Genomic DNA, 13,954 nt, shown 5'->3' with positions numbered 1-13,954 from the left:
CCATATGAACAAAAAGCTTCATTCTCTCAAATGTTGTGCACACAGTTGTTCACAACCCTTTAAGTGAGCATTTATCCTTTGCCAAAATAATCAATCCACCTGACAATTGTGGCATATCAATAAGCTGATTAAACAGCATGATCATTACACAGGTGGACCTTGTGCTGGGAGAATAAAAGGCCGCTTTGAAATGTGCAATTTTGTCATAAAACACAATGTCACAGATTTTGAGTGAGCGTACAATTGGCATGCTGACTGCAGGAATGTCCATCAGAGCTGTTGCCAGAGAATTGAATGTTCATTTCTCTTCCATGAACTCTAACTCAGTAACATCTTTTAAATTGTTGGATGTTGCATTTATATTTTTGTTCAGTATAGTTGTAGTAATTAACTACTCAGAGTATTTTTAAGTAGTTGGTGGGGTTACTAAGGTCAAGTTTAGGAACAATAATAATCAACGTTAGATCCTCTACCAACTCGCCAAATAACAATACACTCCCAACTTTCCAAATGAAACTTATTCTCTCCTATTTATGTCTCAGGACTTAAATACCTTGTCTGTCAGGGTGGTTCCCCATTATCTAATGTAAGAGTCCTGCCACGTCCATTGTTGATTGTCTTACACATATGTGATCTAAAGACTTTACTTGAGGTGGACAAATGTTCATTCCATTAAAATACAAAATGGAAACGTTTATTTTTTGCCTGATGTGTGGAGGTCAAAAGTCTAAACTTGAAATGGCCTGTTTTTTATAGTCAAAGGAGGTATCTTGTGTTGGCTTATTTCTTTTTTGAGTAACAGTGAATGTGCAATATTTATCAGGGCATTTGCATTATTTAGGTTGTGGCCATTGCCTGGCCAGCTGTTACCTTCTGAAATACGTCATACTGTAGGAATATAAAAAAGGTCAAGAAAAAATGACAAGCAACAGATAATACCTAACCAATCAAAATATTGTGTAAGTGGAAATGATAATTTTACAAAGTCCATGAAAAGAATTTGCTGATTTCTCATACAGTATATTGTACATTGCGTAGTGATGCGTGAACACATTTGTGAGACTGCTTTATTTAGTTTAATCTAAAGCTTCAAGCATGCTGTGAACATGGTACGAGCATTTTGGAGTGTTACAGTATGTGAGGTTTGAACATCACTCTAAAAACTGTCTGTAATATTTCCCTCATATCTGTGCTGGAGGCTAAACATTGTATGCCTGGCACCTCTGGCACTTTGTATTCATGGGGAACCCATCAGGATGTGACAGCTTAGTTTATGGTCCAATGGGGATCTAATAAAGCAGTGGTTACCTTCACAAACCAGACCGTCGGATTCTTATCCACTGTCACCCTCCCTGACAGCAGAAATCAGTTAAACCACACCCTTGCTCAGAATTCTGAATGAAGACAACATAGACTGTGTCAGTCATTATGTGCTCAATGTATCATATACTATCCTTCACCGTTAGTCAATCCCCTCCACAGAAAGCACTGCATGTATGACTATGTGCTGCATGTATGACTATGTACTGCATGAATATGTACACATTGATGCTTCTTCTATAGATGCTGTTGATCTGCTTGGCTCTTCGTGGTAACACATTACAGTTTAAGAGTCTAAGGACTACAGGGTTATGCACAGCACATAAATGTAATGGTGCATCAAAAGACACTCAATTAGCTTTATGTAGCTCCAGTTTACAATTGAAAGCACAATAGTAAAATGCCAGAGTTAACATAATAGAGTACCTAAGGGAGCCAGTGACATGATATTAGTGCACTTAACTATCAAACCCAGAACAAAAACATATTTGCCATGTGATGTGTGTCGGAAGACCTTGGTTTAGAGAAGCACAGTGATAGGAGTAGCCAGCACATAGTTTGTTGTTGTGTTGCATATGGTTTGAACAAGACAAGTCTGCCATCTACTGGTCTGTAGACCAAGGACATATGTTCACCGTTTCTAAACTAAAGTGTGACCTTTAACTGCAGATTTTGAGTAAATACTTGAGGACCATATTCTTTCAAAACAGATTATTTTGTTGTATAGAGCACTTATGATTTACTTAAGATATTTGTCAACAATGTATGATTTGATGTTACAGTACATTATATTGATAGTTCCTTTATGCAGTATAAAGTATGAACCTTGTTCTCAACTTCATATTAAAATGTATTGTTTCAGGTGTTCAGATTTAATCAATCTGTTTGGTTAATTTTGTGGAAAGACCCCTCTTTCTTAGTGAATATTTCTGTCCCTCAGACATCTGTGACTGTATTAACTGTCTGCATGGTCTGAGCTACTACCAGAAAACACTTGGAGCTATTTGGGATATTTCCACCCTGCCACTTTCTCACTGCAAGTTCAAACTGAAATATGTGACATAATCCTATCCCCTGTAAAGCCAGAACTTGTTAGGATTATTCCTGTAAATCCCCTCTCAGGATTGAGGGGGAAAACTCATTAGTGGAAGTTCATCCTTGTGGGAGAAGCCATTTTCATCCTCATTAAATACCTTTGTGTGTCTTCCTTTATCAAACTGCCCCGTTCCCCCTAAAAAAACAGGCTGCTTAACCTGAGCCAGCTGTCTAACTGTAATGGCTAACCCCAAGCATACACCCCTGGCGTCTCTCTATAATTGATCATATTCAAACAGTCATTTCCCTCTCTTTATTTCCTGAAGCCTGTTCATGTTAATATGGTACCAACTGCCTAAATATCCACACTCTGGGACACCACAGATTTATCATATTTCACCTTTTATAACTAGCATTAAGATTCATATGGGTGGAAAAGTGGAGAAGTGCACTTGTCTTGGCATATCGTCACACTTAATATCCACCCTCCTAGGCTAGCAGAAATAATTATGAGAACTCAGATAACTCTTTATGCATTTTCAGGTTAAAAGTTAAGGTAACGCAAGAAAGGTGTTGTAATCTCAACCAAATGGAAGAACTGACACACAGGCCATGTGAATAAACTTTCTTTAGTTAGATAAGGTAAACTATAGTTCAGAAACTTTCAAATCATATCCAGACATTCTTCACAGTCGCTGTCTAGAGCAGGACTAAGGAGAGAAGCAACTCTACAAGGGATTCAACTTGGCTCAGTAGTTGTGCACTGCTGAAGGTGAGGGATGAAGAGGTCCCATAGGATTTACAGTAACTTCCCATCAGAGAAAACATTGCTCCCAGACTAAATATGATGCCAGAGAAATGCTGCATAGCTATGCAGAGAAATGCAACCAGAGAATTCATATAAAATCATACAGGACTTGTTATTCACATCTTGTAATTAATAAAGCCCACACTTAAGTGTGTCCCGAAAAAGATTATTAGCATTTAACACAAGATCACATAGACTAAAGATGAGGTCAATTAAATACAGCAACTACCAAACACTTCAGTTTATTGAAAGAAAGAAAAAAGAAAGAAAGAAAGAAAGAAAGAAAGAAAGAAAGAAAGAAAAAAAGAAAGAAAGAAAGAATCCACACGCTATAATTCAATAACCTCTTTTCACAGGGCAGTTACAGATGACTAGGTTACTTAAATCAAGGACGGGGGTCCTTGGGGTTCTGTTTCCTGTGCAGGCACCAAGGGTGATGTTACGTGGCGCAATGCCAGTATTCCCCCTGTTCTTGTACGAGGGGTTAAGTGAAGGCAGTAAATGTTTATTTGCTTCCATATTGCTCCCTGTCACCATCAATAAGCGGCTACAATGTGTCTTGAAAGTCAGCTTATAAAAGTTGTAGGAAACTCTGAGAGCTTAAGTGATCCTCTCCAGCTTTGCAGTGGCCCTCAGCATGCAGGATGTCTGCTTATATTAATTTCATGGAGTTTAAGGGGTCAGCAAACTCATTTGGAGATTTTTACTCATTTATGAACTCTGCCGCCCTCTGTTCTGCAGTGCTCTAAGCTACTGGACTTCAGATGCTTAAATTTACATGGAATATTATATTGCTAGGTGTTAAAAAGTATAGTGCACTCTGAGAGAGTTGAAAGCACAGGGGCCGACTGAAAAATGCACTTTGAAATGACGGTTACCTGCTTTTTAATGAAACGTAAGGTGAGCGAACTCATGTTATATCTGTCTTGTGTTTTTGGGCTTCAAGGGAATTGCTTTATCTCATATTCAGAAGAAGTCTAATGAGACAATGGGTGTCTCAGAAAGAAGCTTAGCTGGTGAGCAGACAAACCCAGACATTGAAACTGAACAAATTAACTTGCCAGCTGCTCTGACTCTTCAGGCATGCAATGTAGTCTGCATGAGCTATCATGAAAGAACCATTACTTTCGAATAACGTTTTGAAAAAAATGGTCAATGCACAAAATTACTGCCACCAAGAAGACTTGTGGAAGTGGCAAAGTTGACTGTAGTACAAACTGGTAACAGACTACTACTAGTGATATACTACCACAACTAGTGGTGCTGGAGTAGAGGAGTGAACTCCTCAGATGTAAACTTACTTCTCCAGGATGGTCTGAGGCATGACCTGAAGGAGTTAAAGCTCAGCTCAGCGGTTAATCTGTTAGTGCTCACTCTCACTGTGACCTCTCCTCAGGGCTGGCTGCCATTCATACTGGGGACAACCTCACTGGCCAGAGGAAGCCCTTTGCCCCAGCCAGTCTGCGCCAGTCTCACATCTGTACCAGATCTTTAAAAGCTGTGTTTAAAAGCAATGAGGCCTCACATCTGTGCAGGGGACGGGATTGGTCTGGGGGGTAGGGAGTGATTAATTGACGGTCACATCTTAGCGACTGCTGCCCACACTGCGTTGATGAAGAGGGATTAGGTTGCGCACCACAGGCTCAGCTGATAATAGGAGACTGGAGAGGAAACACTCATGTCACGCTCCATGACAAGGATTTCAATCAAAGACCCACTCCATTACATCAGCCAAGGCTGTTAAAACAATACTCTGAATCTACACTTTTTCCTATGGTGAATAGTTGCATTTTGCTGCATATTAAGAACTTACACTACCATAGAACTGTTATTTGATTGTCTTAATCAATTATACAGTATATCTACATTCTACATTCATTTAATTCAGCATGTCTAATGTCCTTAAGTAAAATAAATATGTAAATGCCTTTTTTTTAAACTTTTTTTTATTTTTACATGTGCCTCATGTCGACAGAGGGCATCTGATATTCCCTCATATGTGCCAGCTATGTAAAACAAATTGATTTCTAAAAATATATCAGGGAAACCACTGCATATTTTTTTCCCCGACAACGTGGCTGACTTTCCACTCCCCTAAAACCTGACTTCATCCCCGCTAACAAGATTTCCCTCTGATTTATATTTTCTCTATCTCCTGGAGCGCTCCTGGGATTGATATTATGAAGAATAAATATTTTGCAGTTAATGCAAGCGATAAGCTCAGGGCAGAAACTCATGAATAATGATTTTGCTGGCTCTCTCAGATAGTAAAATGACATGTAACTAACTGAGATATTTTGTCCACTTTCTTCATTTCAATCAGAATATTGCCCAAATAAAATTGTACTTTGATCATTAGCGGTGGAAATTGAGCTTGTGATTTCTTTTCATTCTGTGCCGATTCCAATGGACCATTACAGTGCATTCACAAAGTATTCAGACCCCTTGACTTTTTCCACATTTTGATACGTTACAGACTTATTCTAAAATGTATTAAATATTTTTTTTCTTCATCAAGCTACACCTTTGGCAGAAATTACAGCCTTGAGTCTTATTCGGTATGACGCTACAAACTTGGCACACCTGTATTTGGGGAGCTTCTCATATTCTTCTCTGCAGATCCTCTCAAGCTCTGTCAGGTTGGATGGAGAGCGTCGCTGCTCAGCTATTTTCAGGTCTCTCCAGAGATGTTCGATCGGGTTCAAGTCCGGGCTCTGGCTGGGCCACTCAAGGACATTCAGAGACTTGTCTCGAAGCCACTTCTGCGTCTTTGTCCTTTTGGAAGGTGAACCTTCACCCCAGTCTGAGGTCCTGAGCACTCTGGAGCAGGTTTTCATCTAGGATCTTTCTGTACTTTGTCCCGTTCATCTTTCCCTCGATCCTGACTTTTCTCCCAGTCTCTGCCGCTGAAAAATATCCCGACAGTAGGATGCTGCCACCACCATGCTTCACCGTAGGGATACTACCAGGTTTCCTCCAGGCAAGACACTTGGCATTCAGTCCAAAGACTTCAATCTTGGTTTCATCAGACCAGATAATCTTGTTTCTCATGGTCTGAGAGTCCTTTAGGTGCCTTTTGGCAAACTCCAAGCGGGCTGTCATGTGCCTTTTACTGAGGAGTGGCTTCTGTCTGGCCACTCTACCATAAAGGCCTGATTGTTGGAGTGCTGCAGAGATGGTTGTCCTTCTGGAAGCTTCTTCCATCTCCACAGAGGAACTCTGGAGCTCTGTCAGAGTGACTATCAGGTTCTTAGTCACCTCCCTGACCAAGGCCCTTCTCCCCCGACTTCTCAGTTTGACCAGGCGGCCAGCTGGCCAGGTGGCCAGTTCCAAACTTCTTCCATTTAAGAATGATGGAGGCCACTGTGTTCTTGAGGACCTTCAATGCTGCATAAATATTTTGGTATCCTTCCCCAGATCTGTGCCTTGACACAATCCTCTCTCGGAGCTCTACGGACAATTCCTTCCACCTCATGACTTGTTTTTTGCTCTGGCATGCACTGTTAACTGTGGGACCTTATATAGACAGGTGTGTGCCTTTCCAAATCATGTCCAGTCAATTTAATTTACCACAGGTGGACTCCAATCAAGTTGTAGAAACATTTAAAAGATGATCAGTGGAAACAACATGTTCAACAAGTTCAATTTCAAGTCCCATAGCAAAATGATCTTAATACTTATATAAATAAGGTATTTCTGTTTGTTTTTTTATACCTTTGCAAACATTTCTTAAAACCTGTTTTCACTTTGTCATTATGGGGTATTGTATGTAGTTAATGAGGGAAAAATGAATTTAATACATTTTAGAATAAGACAGTAACGTAATAAAATGTGGAAAAAGTCAAGGGGTTTGAGTACTTTACGAATGCCCTGTAGATGAATCGTATTGATACTGTCTACAGTGTTAATATAACAAAGCAGTATTCTACAACTATTTGGATTTTTCTGAAATCTCGATTTTCTACAATTCTACTAGTGCTAGTTTGTTGTGTGGTGCCCCTATATTAACATACCATTTATATGTCTACATTTGCAAAATGCGTCAATTGGTGCATGACAGCTAACCTTATTCAAGGCCAGTAGAAAAACAGTTTGGGCAAATGAATAATCATTTAAGGAGTCATGGTTAGTTCAAGCCTTAAAATTAAGTGGCTTCGTGGTTTATGGAAAACTTCTGCTAACTACATTTTTCAGTGGTATGAAAGTGCTTTGACCAATGTATTGAAAAATGAAGTATACGAACAAGTTTAGTAGATACATTTTGATACTCCATGTGTTCTAAGCCAGGACATAAGTAAAGTACATTTTAAAATGCATACATAAGAGAGGTCTGGTAATTTCTGAGCTTTGAAGATAACAGTCAAAACACACCGTATGAGATGAAAACCTACGATAGCCATTGAAGTCATTACATTTGCTATATTAATTATAATCTAGTTATACTTAAGCAATAAGGCCCCAAGGAGGTGTGGCATATGGCCAATATACCACGGCTAAGGGCTGTTCTCATGCACAAGGCAGCTCGGAGTGCCTGGAAACAGCCCTTAGTCGTGGTATATTGGCCATATACCACAAACCCCTGAGGTGCCTTATTGCTATTATAAACTGGTTACCAACGTAATTAGAACAGTAAAAATAAATGTTTTGTCATACCCGTGGTATACGGTCTGATATAGAGTACCACGGCTTTCAGCCAGTCAGCATTCATGGCTCGAACCACACAGTTTATAATAACATAATAACACCAAAGAAAAAAATATAAACTTTGATGACTTTGATTTCAGTACCTTCAGAAATCCACATAATAACATAATTCAATCAATATGATGAATATAGGGAAACTCATTGTCTTGCAGGTTTTATGGTTTGGGTGGACTTTCATCCATCTGAGACATTTTTTGGGCTCCTTGTCCTATCTTGGTTGTCTCTGAACTGATATCAGTCTACAGTTTTCCCAAGGGATGACAGTAATGTCACATACCTGCTTGGCACACCCATATTTCACACCCAAACCAAAACCTATTAAGAATGACTACTTACCATAGGAAAGGTGTGTCCTTCACATCAGCAACCTTCACACATTTTCTGCATGCACACTCATACACACATTTCTGTTGTATGTTTTGTTTCTATTTTAGTAACCAATGCTCAACAGTGTAAACAGTATACTGTAGTAACACTATTCATGACAGATAGTGTTTTCTCAGATCACAAAAGTACCCCCAACTCCACTCATAAAATCTATATATATATGAAGATCATTTTTGTGACAAGATGACTATTCTGTGTTAGTCTTCCTAAGATCTATCATATGTCAGTACCAGTAGCACCTCCAGTTAACAACAGTAAGTTTCTCTCATACTATGAATAATTCACCACAGCACCACCTGGTCACCTGTCAGACTGTACAGACAACCGCTGACTTGCCCTACCAAGACCCCAGGCTCTGGTCACACATCCTCACAGCTCTCTTATTCTGTATGCAAACTGATTCTGATGACAAATACAGTAATCTTGTTGGCCTAGTAAGTCAAATATGACAGGCATTTGGAGGGGGAAATGATAAATGATGTGTATATCCGCAAAAACATTTTTTTTGTGGTTTTGGCCTTGTGATCTGCTACTGCTAAGTATCTATCAATAAATGCACTCTAAATCAAACCACACACAGAAGAACCCTTTGTTATTTTGTATACCTCCAAAAGGAGGCATCAAGATGAAACTCAAGGGAAAACCATCATTTTAAAATGTTAAGGCAACTATATAATTAATCATATGATGCATAATGTTCTCTCTCAGAATAGCTTTAAATACCCCTCCCCTCATGTCGTGCAATATTATATAACTACTTCATATTTACTGCAACCATATAAACCAAAGAAATGTGCTTTCCTCTGAGAATAGATAGCTTGTGTTCCGACATTTTAATCATTTTTGTAATTCCACATGAAGTACATAAGCTATTTAATTGTCCTGTTTGATACTCATTTCGTTAAGCATAAAATAGAGTGTATGAGCATTGACTATGAGTATTGGTTTGATATGAGAGAGATTATAGACTCAAGTCCATCTATATTCTATGGCAAAGAACAACAGTTTGATTTATGATGCTACCTGTTTTATTCCTCCTGAACTATACAAAGGAACAGCTCCACCTTGACCACTCTATTAAATCCAGAAGCCAAAGTTATCAATCGAGCTAGAAGAGCGAAGGGAAGTCTTTTCCCAAAGCCATGCCTTCTCACCCTAATGGATCGCAATACGCTGCAAAGCCAGAGAGAGATGTTGCGTCTATGTTTTTGACTGATTATGCATTTTTTTCCTAAGCTATTCATAGAAGATAGATTCATCATTCCAATTTGTCAAGCCGGCAAAGTTTTCAATGAATGATGTGCATGGAGGGACTCTGGGTGTATTAGGCCCTTCTGCCAGGCCTAGTCTGAGTCCCTATTTACAGGCCTCAAAATAAAGGAGGTATCAGATAGGTGGTTGGACGCACCAGTAATTAATTTGATGAATTCCTTAACGGCACAAATAGTGGCAGCCGTGCCTATCTTCATCAGCCACCAGCAGTAGTCACCCTGCTCAGTGCTAATTTGAAGGGGGCAGCTCATCTGTATAGTGGATGTGTTTGCGGCCCAGTCTATTCTTCAAACACAGCGCTCCTGGCCTCCTGCTGTCCAGACAGAGTGTGGGGGCCTTATGTTTTCTGTCAGCTTTGTCCTTGTGCCAAGCAACTTGCTCCACTTAGGGTCCAGTTTTTGACATTGTGGCCTGCACTTGATAGTGGGAGACATGTAGGATTTATGAAAGGGGGTGTCCTTTTGTTTCCCAGCTGCTCCTGTGGTTTTCAGACACACTATGCAGTCACCACCAGCGAACAGTGATCAGGTAGAACATACCAGGGATCTCCCTCCCCTCTAGCAAACAACATCTACATACAAATATGGTCCATTAGTGATCATGTCTGATTAGAATCTTAACAAATGAGGGTGCATCTATTTTACATGGATCTTCACAGTAAATAAAAAAGAGTGCAGGGTGGGAGGTGCGATTGCGCCAATCTAAAATGATGGATCATATTATTGTTATTAGGCGAAAGCTTGGATGGCAGCTATTTGCGATGCACACCATCAATGTTGACAGGAGCCTGAGCCTCACAAAGAAATAATTGGGCTGGTGCCACATAGTTAAGGTTCATATTTTCACAAGTGGGGAGACCTCATTATAAATCAGGTCAGCCGCTGATACAACACCATAAATCAAAGATAGACATAGCTCAAACAATTAGATAATTACTAGACCACCATGTCACCACTGTTTTGCTCTACCACTTTAGTGGGTAAAAGAGAAAGCAACAGACCTGCTCTGAGAATACTACTATAAGTCTTTTGGTACCAAATGTGTGAGGGTAAAGGAAAGATGGGATGTGAAGGATGTGACTAATTGTATGGGAGTTCCCTATGTACAAATAGATATGCTACAGCTATTTGTGATAATAAATCGTATATACATATATATATATATATATATATGATGACCATGATGATCAAATATGTTTAAAATATATATATATATATATATATATATATATATATTTTTTTAAACATATTTGATCATCATGGTCATCATCATCATTATCTTGAATAAATACAGTTAGAAATGCGATAGACTGTAATTCAGTAAATGAACTGTGTCTCGTAGTATTGGAACAACTGTCCTCATACTGTAACTTTGTTCTTAATTTGGAGTATATAGGAACAGTGTTCTACACCCCCACAACATGTTTACATGGATGGCCACTGACCCCTAGTGTTGCTGCAGTGTTCTGTTGCTCTGCCTGCCTGCGCTAGGGAAGCCTGTTACTCAATTACCAATTATTCCTTCAGCCTGTAATGACCCCTACACAGAGCAGCTATCTGAAATCAGGGGCAGAGGTCTAAATGACACCAATTGGAAGTGTCTTTTTTTCAGGAGTGCCATGTTCTACTGATATACTATGCAACCCATGACAGAGGGACACTAATGCAGACACAGCTCCTACTCCCCTCTTCTTCTCTATTGTCTCAGAGCTGAGCTGCTCCTCCACTCTGTCCCTCCTCCACACAGACACCCAGACCCAATCCTGCATGGCTGGCTGGCTGGCTGGGCGGGCGGGCGGGCGGGTGGCCGGGTAGCTGTCTGTGCTGTGCTTGTGTCAACACGGAGTGCAAGGAAGCTCCAACAACAGTCAAAAATCGAGGTCACAGCGCAGGAGTAAACCAAGTGGAACAGATTGTTGTGGAACCTCCAGGCTTTTGCAGACACGTGTTGATCCCAGCACAGCGTGTCCTGGCTTTTACCTCCCCCTCCTTTTCTCTCAACTCCCTGACAGATGCTTTATAGAATATGAGGCAAATGCAGGCCTTTCAACTCTGGCACAGTTTCTCAAATGTCCACAACACATGCACTCAACACTACACTACCATCCCAGGAGCCCAACGAAACACTTCACGAAATAGGTTTTTGCCAGCATTACTTAGCTACCTAGCTTATAACATTCACTTTAGCTGTGTCTATAAATGACTGGCAGCTATCATATTCATTTCATTTAGATGGTTGCAGAAAAAGCAATAATAACAAAATGTTTGTCTGTGCACAATGGCTTTGGCTACCCCTCCCAGAGAAAAAAAGAGAGATTTAGTTGTATCTTTAATTTTAGGTTGTTCTGACTCGGTAGTACTGAGTCATCTTATTAGAAATGCGTATGTAGTCAACAGGATGGCATCCACCAGACCCTTCAGGATTGTTTCAGTCCAAGCTGATTGAAACCCATAGGAACAAAATGTAAATGTTTCATTAGATCAATGTCTGTAAACCTCTTTACATATAAAGCCACTCTGCATAAGCCCCATCTGTTCCAACCATACCCCGTGGTGGAGATGCAGTATTTTAAGGCACAATTGATCTTTTAAATAATGTCATGACCATTGTATGACCCATAGCAGGGGCTGTATTTGTCTTCACAGGGGGAGGGCCTTCCAGGACACACACATCATGTTGAGAGAGGTGCAGAGTGTCTTAGGGTCAGGTAATGAGGGATGGAAAGTGGACAGATACAAGATCCTTGTATAGAACCAAATGTCTCTCTTTCTCATAAAAACTGACTACATTTGATAGCATTTCTGACATTCTGTCATTATTGTCATTTTACATGAGAGCTGGAGCAGCAAAGGGGGAAGGCTCTGACAGCAGATTGACCCCAGCTGCTGTTCATTTGATTGATATTTGTACAGACAATGCTCTTTTTTCTGCACTGCAGTGGCGGTTACATAGGGAGGCGTTGGGAGGGGGCAAATACAGGAGAAATGTCACACCAGGGAAGCTAGCGAGGCATAAAGCCCTGCCCGACGAGCACAGGGTCACTGGCTCCTCTCTGCCCCGGGTAAAATGATCTAAGTGATTCTGGAGCTCAGCCACCGATCCACTGGAGAGCACAAATCCACAGCAGCAAAGGCAGGAAAGAGAGGGCTGATAAAGAGTGTATGTGGTCAGAGTGTATCTCTGCAGTGTGCTACAGTCTTGAGAATGACAACTATTTTCATAATTGTTCTCACTACTGTATGTATGTTCTCGCACCTTCGGAAATCATATATTGTTTTGTGTAAACAATGCACTGAAGAAAGATACAGAGATGGGTATATAGAATAATAGGTTAACATATGTGATGGTCTGTATAGACAAAGATACACAAGCATGTGAAGCTGCTCTAATGCTCACAATATTCCTGAAGTGGAAACATTTGTTATTGAGATCTGGATTACCTTAAGTCTCAGATGTATGAATGAATAAAGGGGAGTGGTTAAGATAACATTGTTCCGGTAAATTACTCTCAGAGAATGCCCCCCAGGCAGAAAACTACAGTAAGGTCGAAACGTATTGTCACCCTTAATTCATAAATATGCCAAAAAAGACTGTATAGAATAAATCATACAAATACTGAGCAATATTGTATGAAAAAAAAGGGGGAAATGTTGTATTTTATACTAATACAATTGTTCTGAGAAAGAGTTCTTGTTTAACAAGTATTTCATTTTTCTCAAAAAGATAGGGGTCAACATTACTGACACCCCTAAAGATTGTTTAGCATTAACATTTTACTTTTTAAAATGATTCATCTTAGCTTAAGGAATGTATTGTGGCCTTCCATGGCTTCCTGCTGAGGTAAACATGTCAAACTTTTGTCATCCATCACCATGGATGGCTCCCGAGTGGCGCAGCAGTCTAAGGCACTGCATCTAGAGGCGTCACTACAAACCCTGGTTCAAATCCAGCCTACATCACAATCGGCTGTGATTGAGAGTCACATAGGTTGGTGCACAATTGGCCCAGCATCGGTTCGGGTTTGGCTGGTGTAGGCCGTCATTATAAATGTGAATTTGTTCTTAACTGATTTGCCTAGTTAAATAAAGGTTAAATAAAAAAACATGGGAAAAGGCAAAGAATTCACAAACAAAAAGAGAAAAATGGTTGTTGACCTTCATAAATCAGGCAAAGGTAAAAAAAAAATATATACCACTATCTATTAAGGCAACAATTAAGATGTTTAAAGACACTGGAACAGTGGTAAACTTGCCTGGTATTGGACACAAGTGTATCTTGTCCCCACGCACAGTGACAAAGATGGTTTTGGAGGCAAAGAAAAATCCAAGCACCAAAGTTGGAGAATTACAGAACTTGGTAGCATCTTTGGGTCTCCAAATGTACAATTAGATGCCACCTCCATGCTTATAGGCTCTTTAGAAGTTCTGA

Source organism: Oncorhynchus nerka, linkage group LG9a (assembly GCF_034236695.1).
Source record: "Oncorhynchus nerka isolate Pitt River linkage group LG9a, Oner_Uvic_2.0, whole genome shotgun sequence".
Taxonomy (NCBI): domain Eukaryota; kingdom Metazoa; phylum Chordata; class Actinopteri; order Salmoniformes; family Salmonidae; genus Oncorhynchus; species Oncorhynchus nerka.
This window is presented reverse-complemented; position numbering follows the sequence as displayed.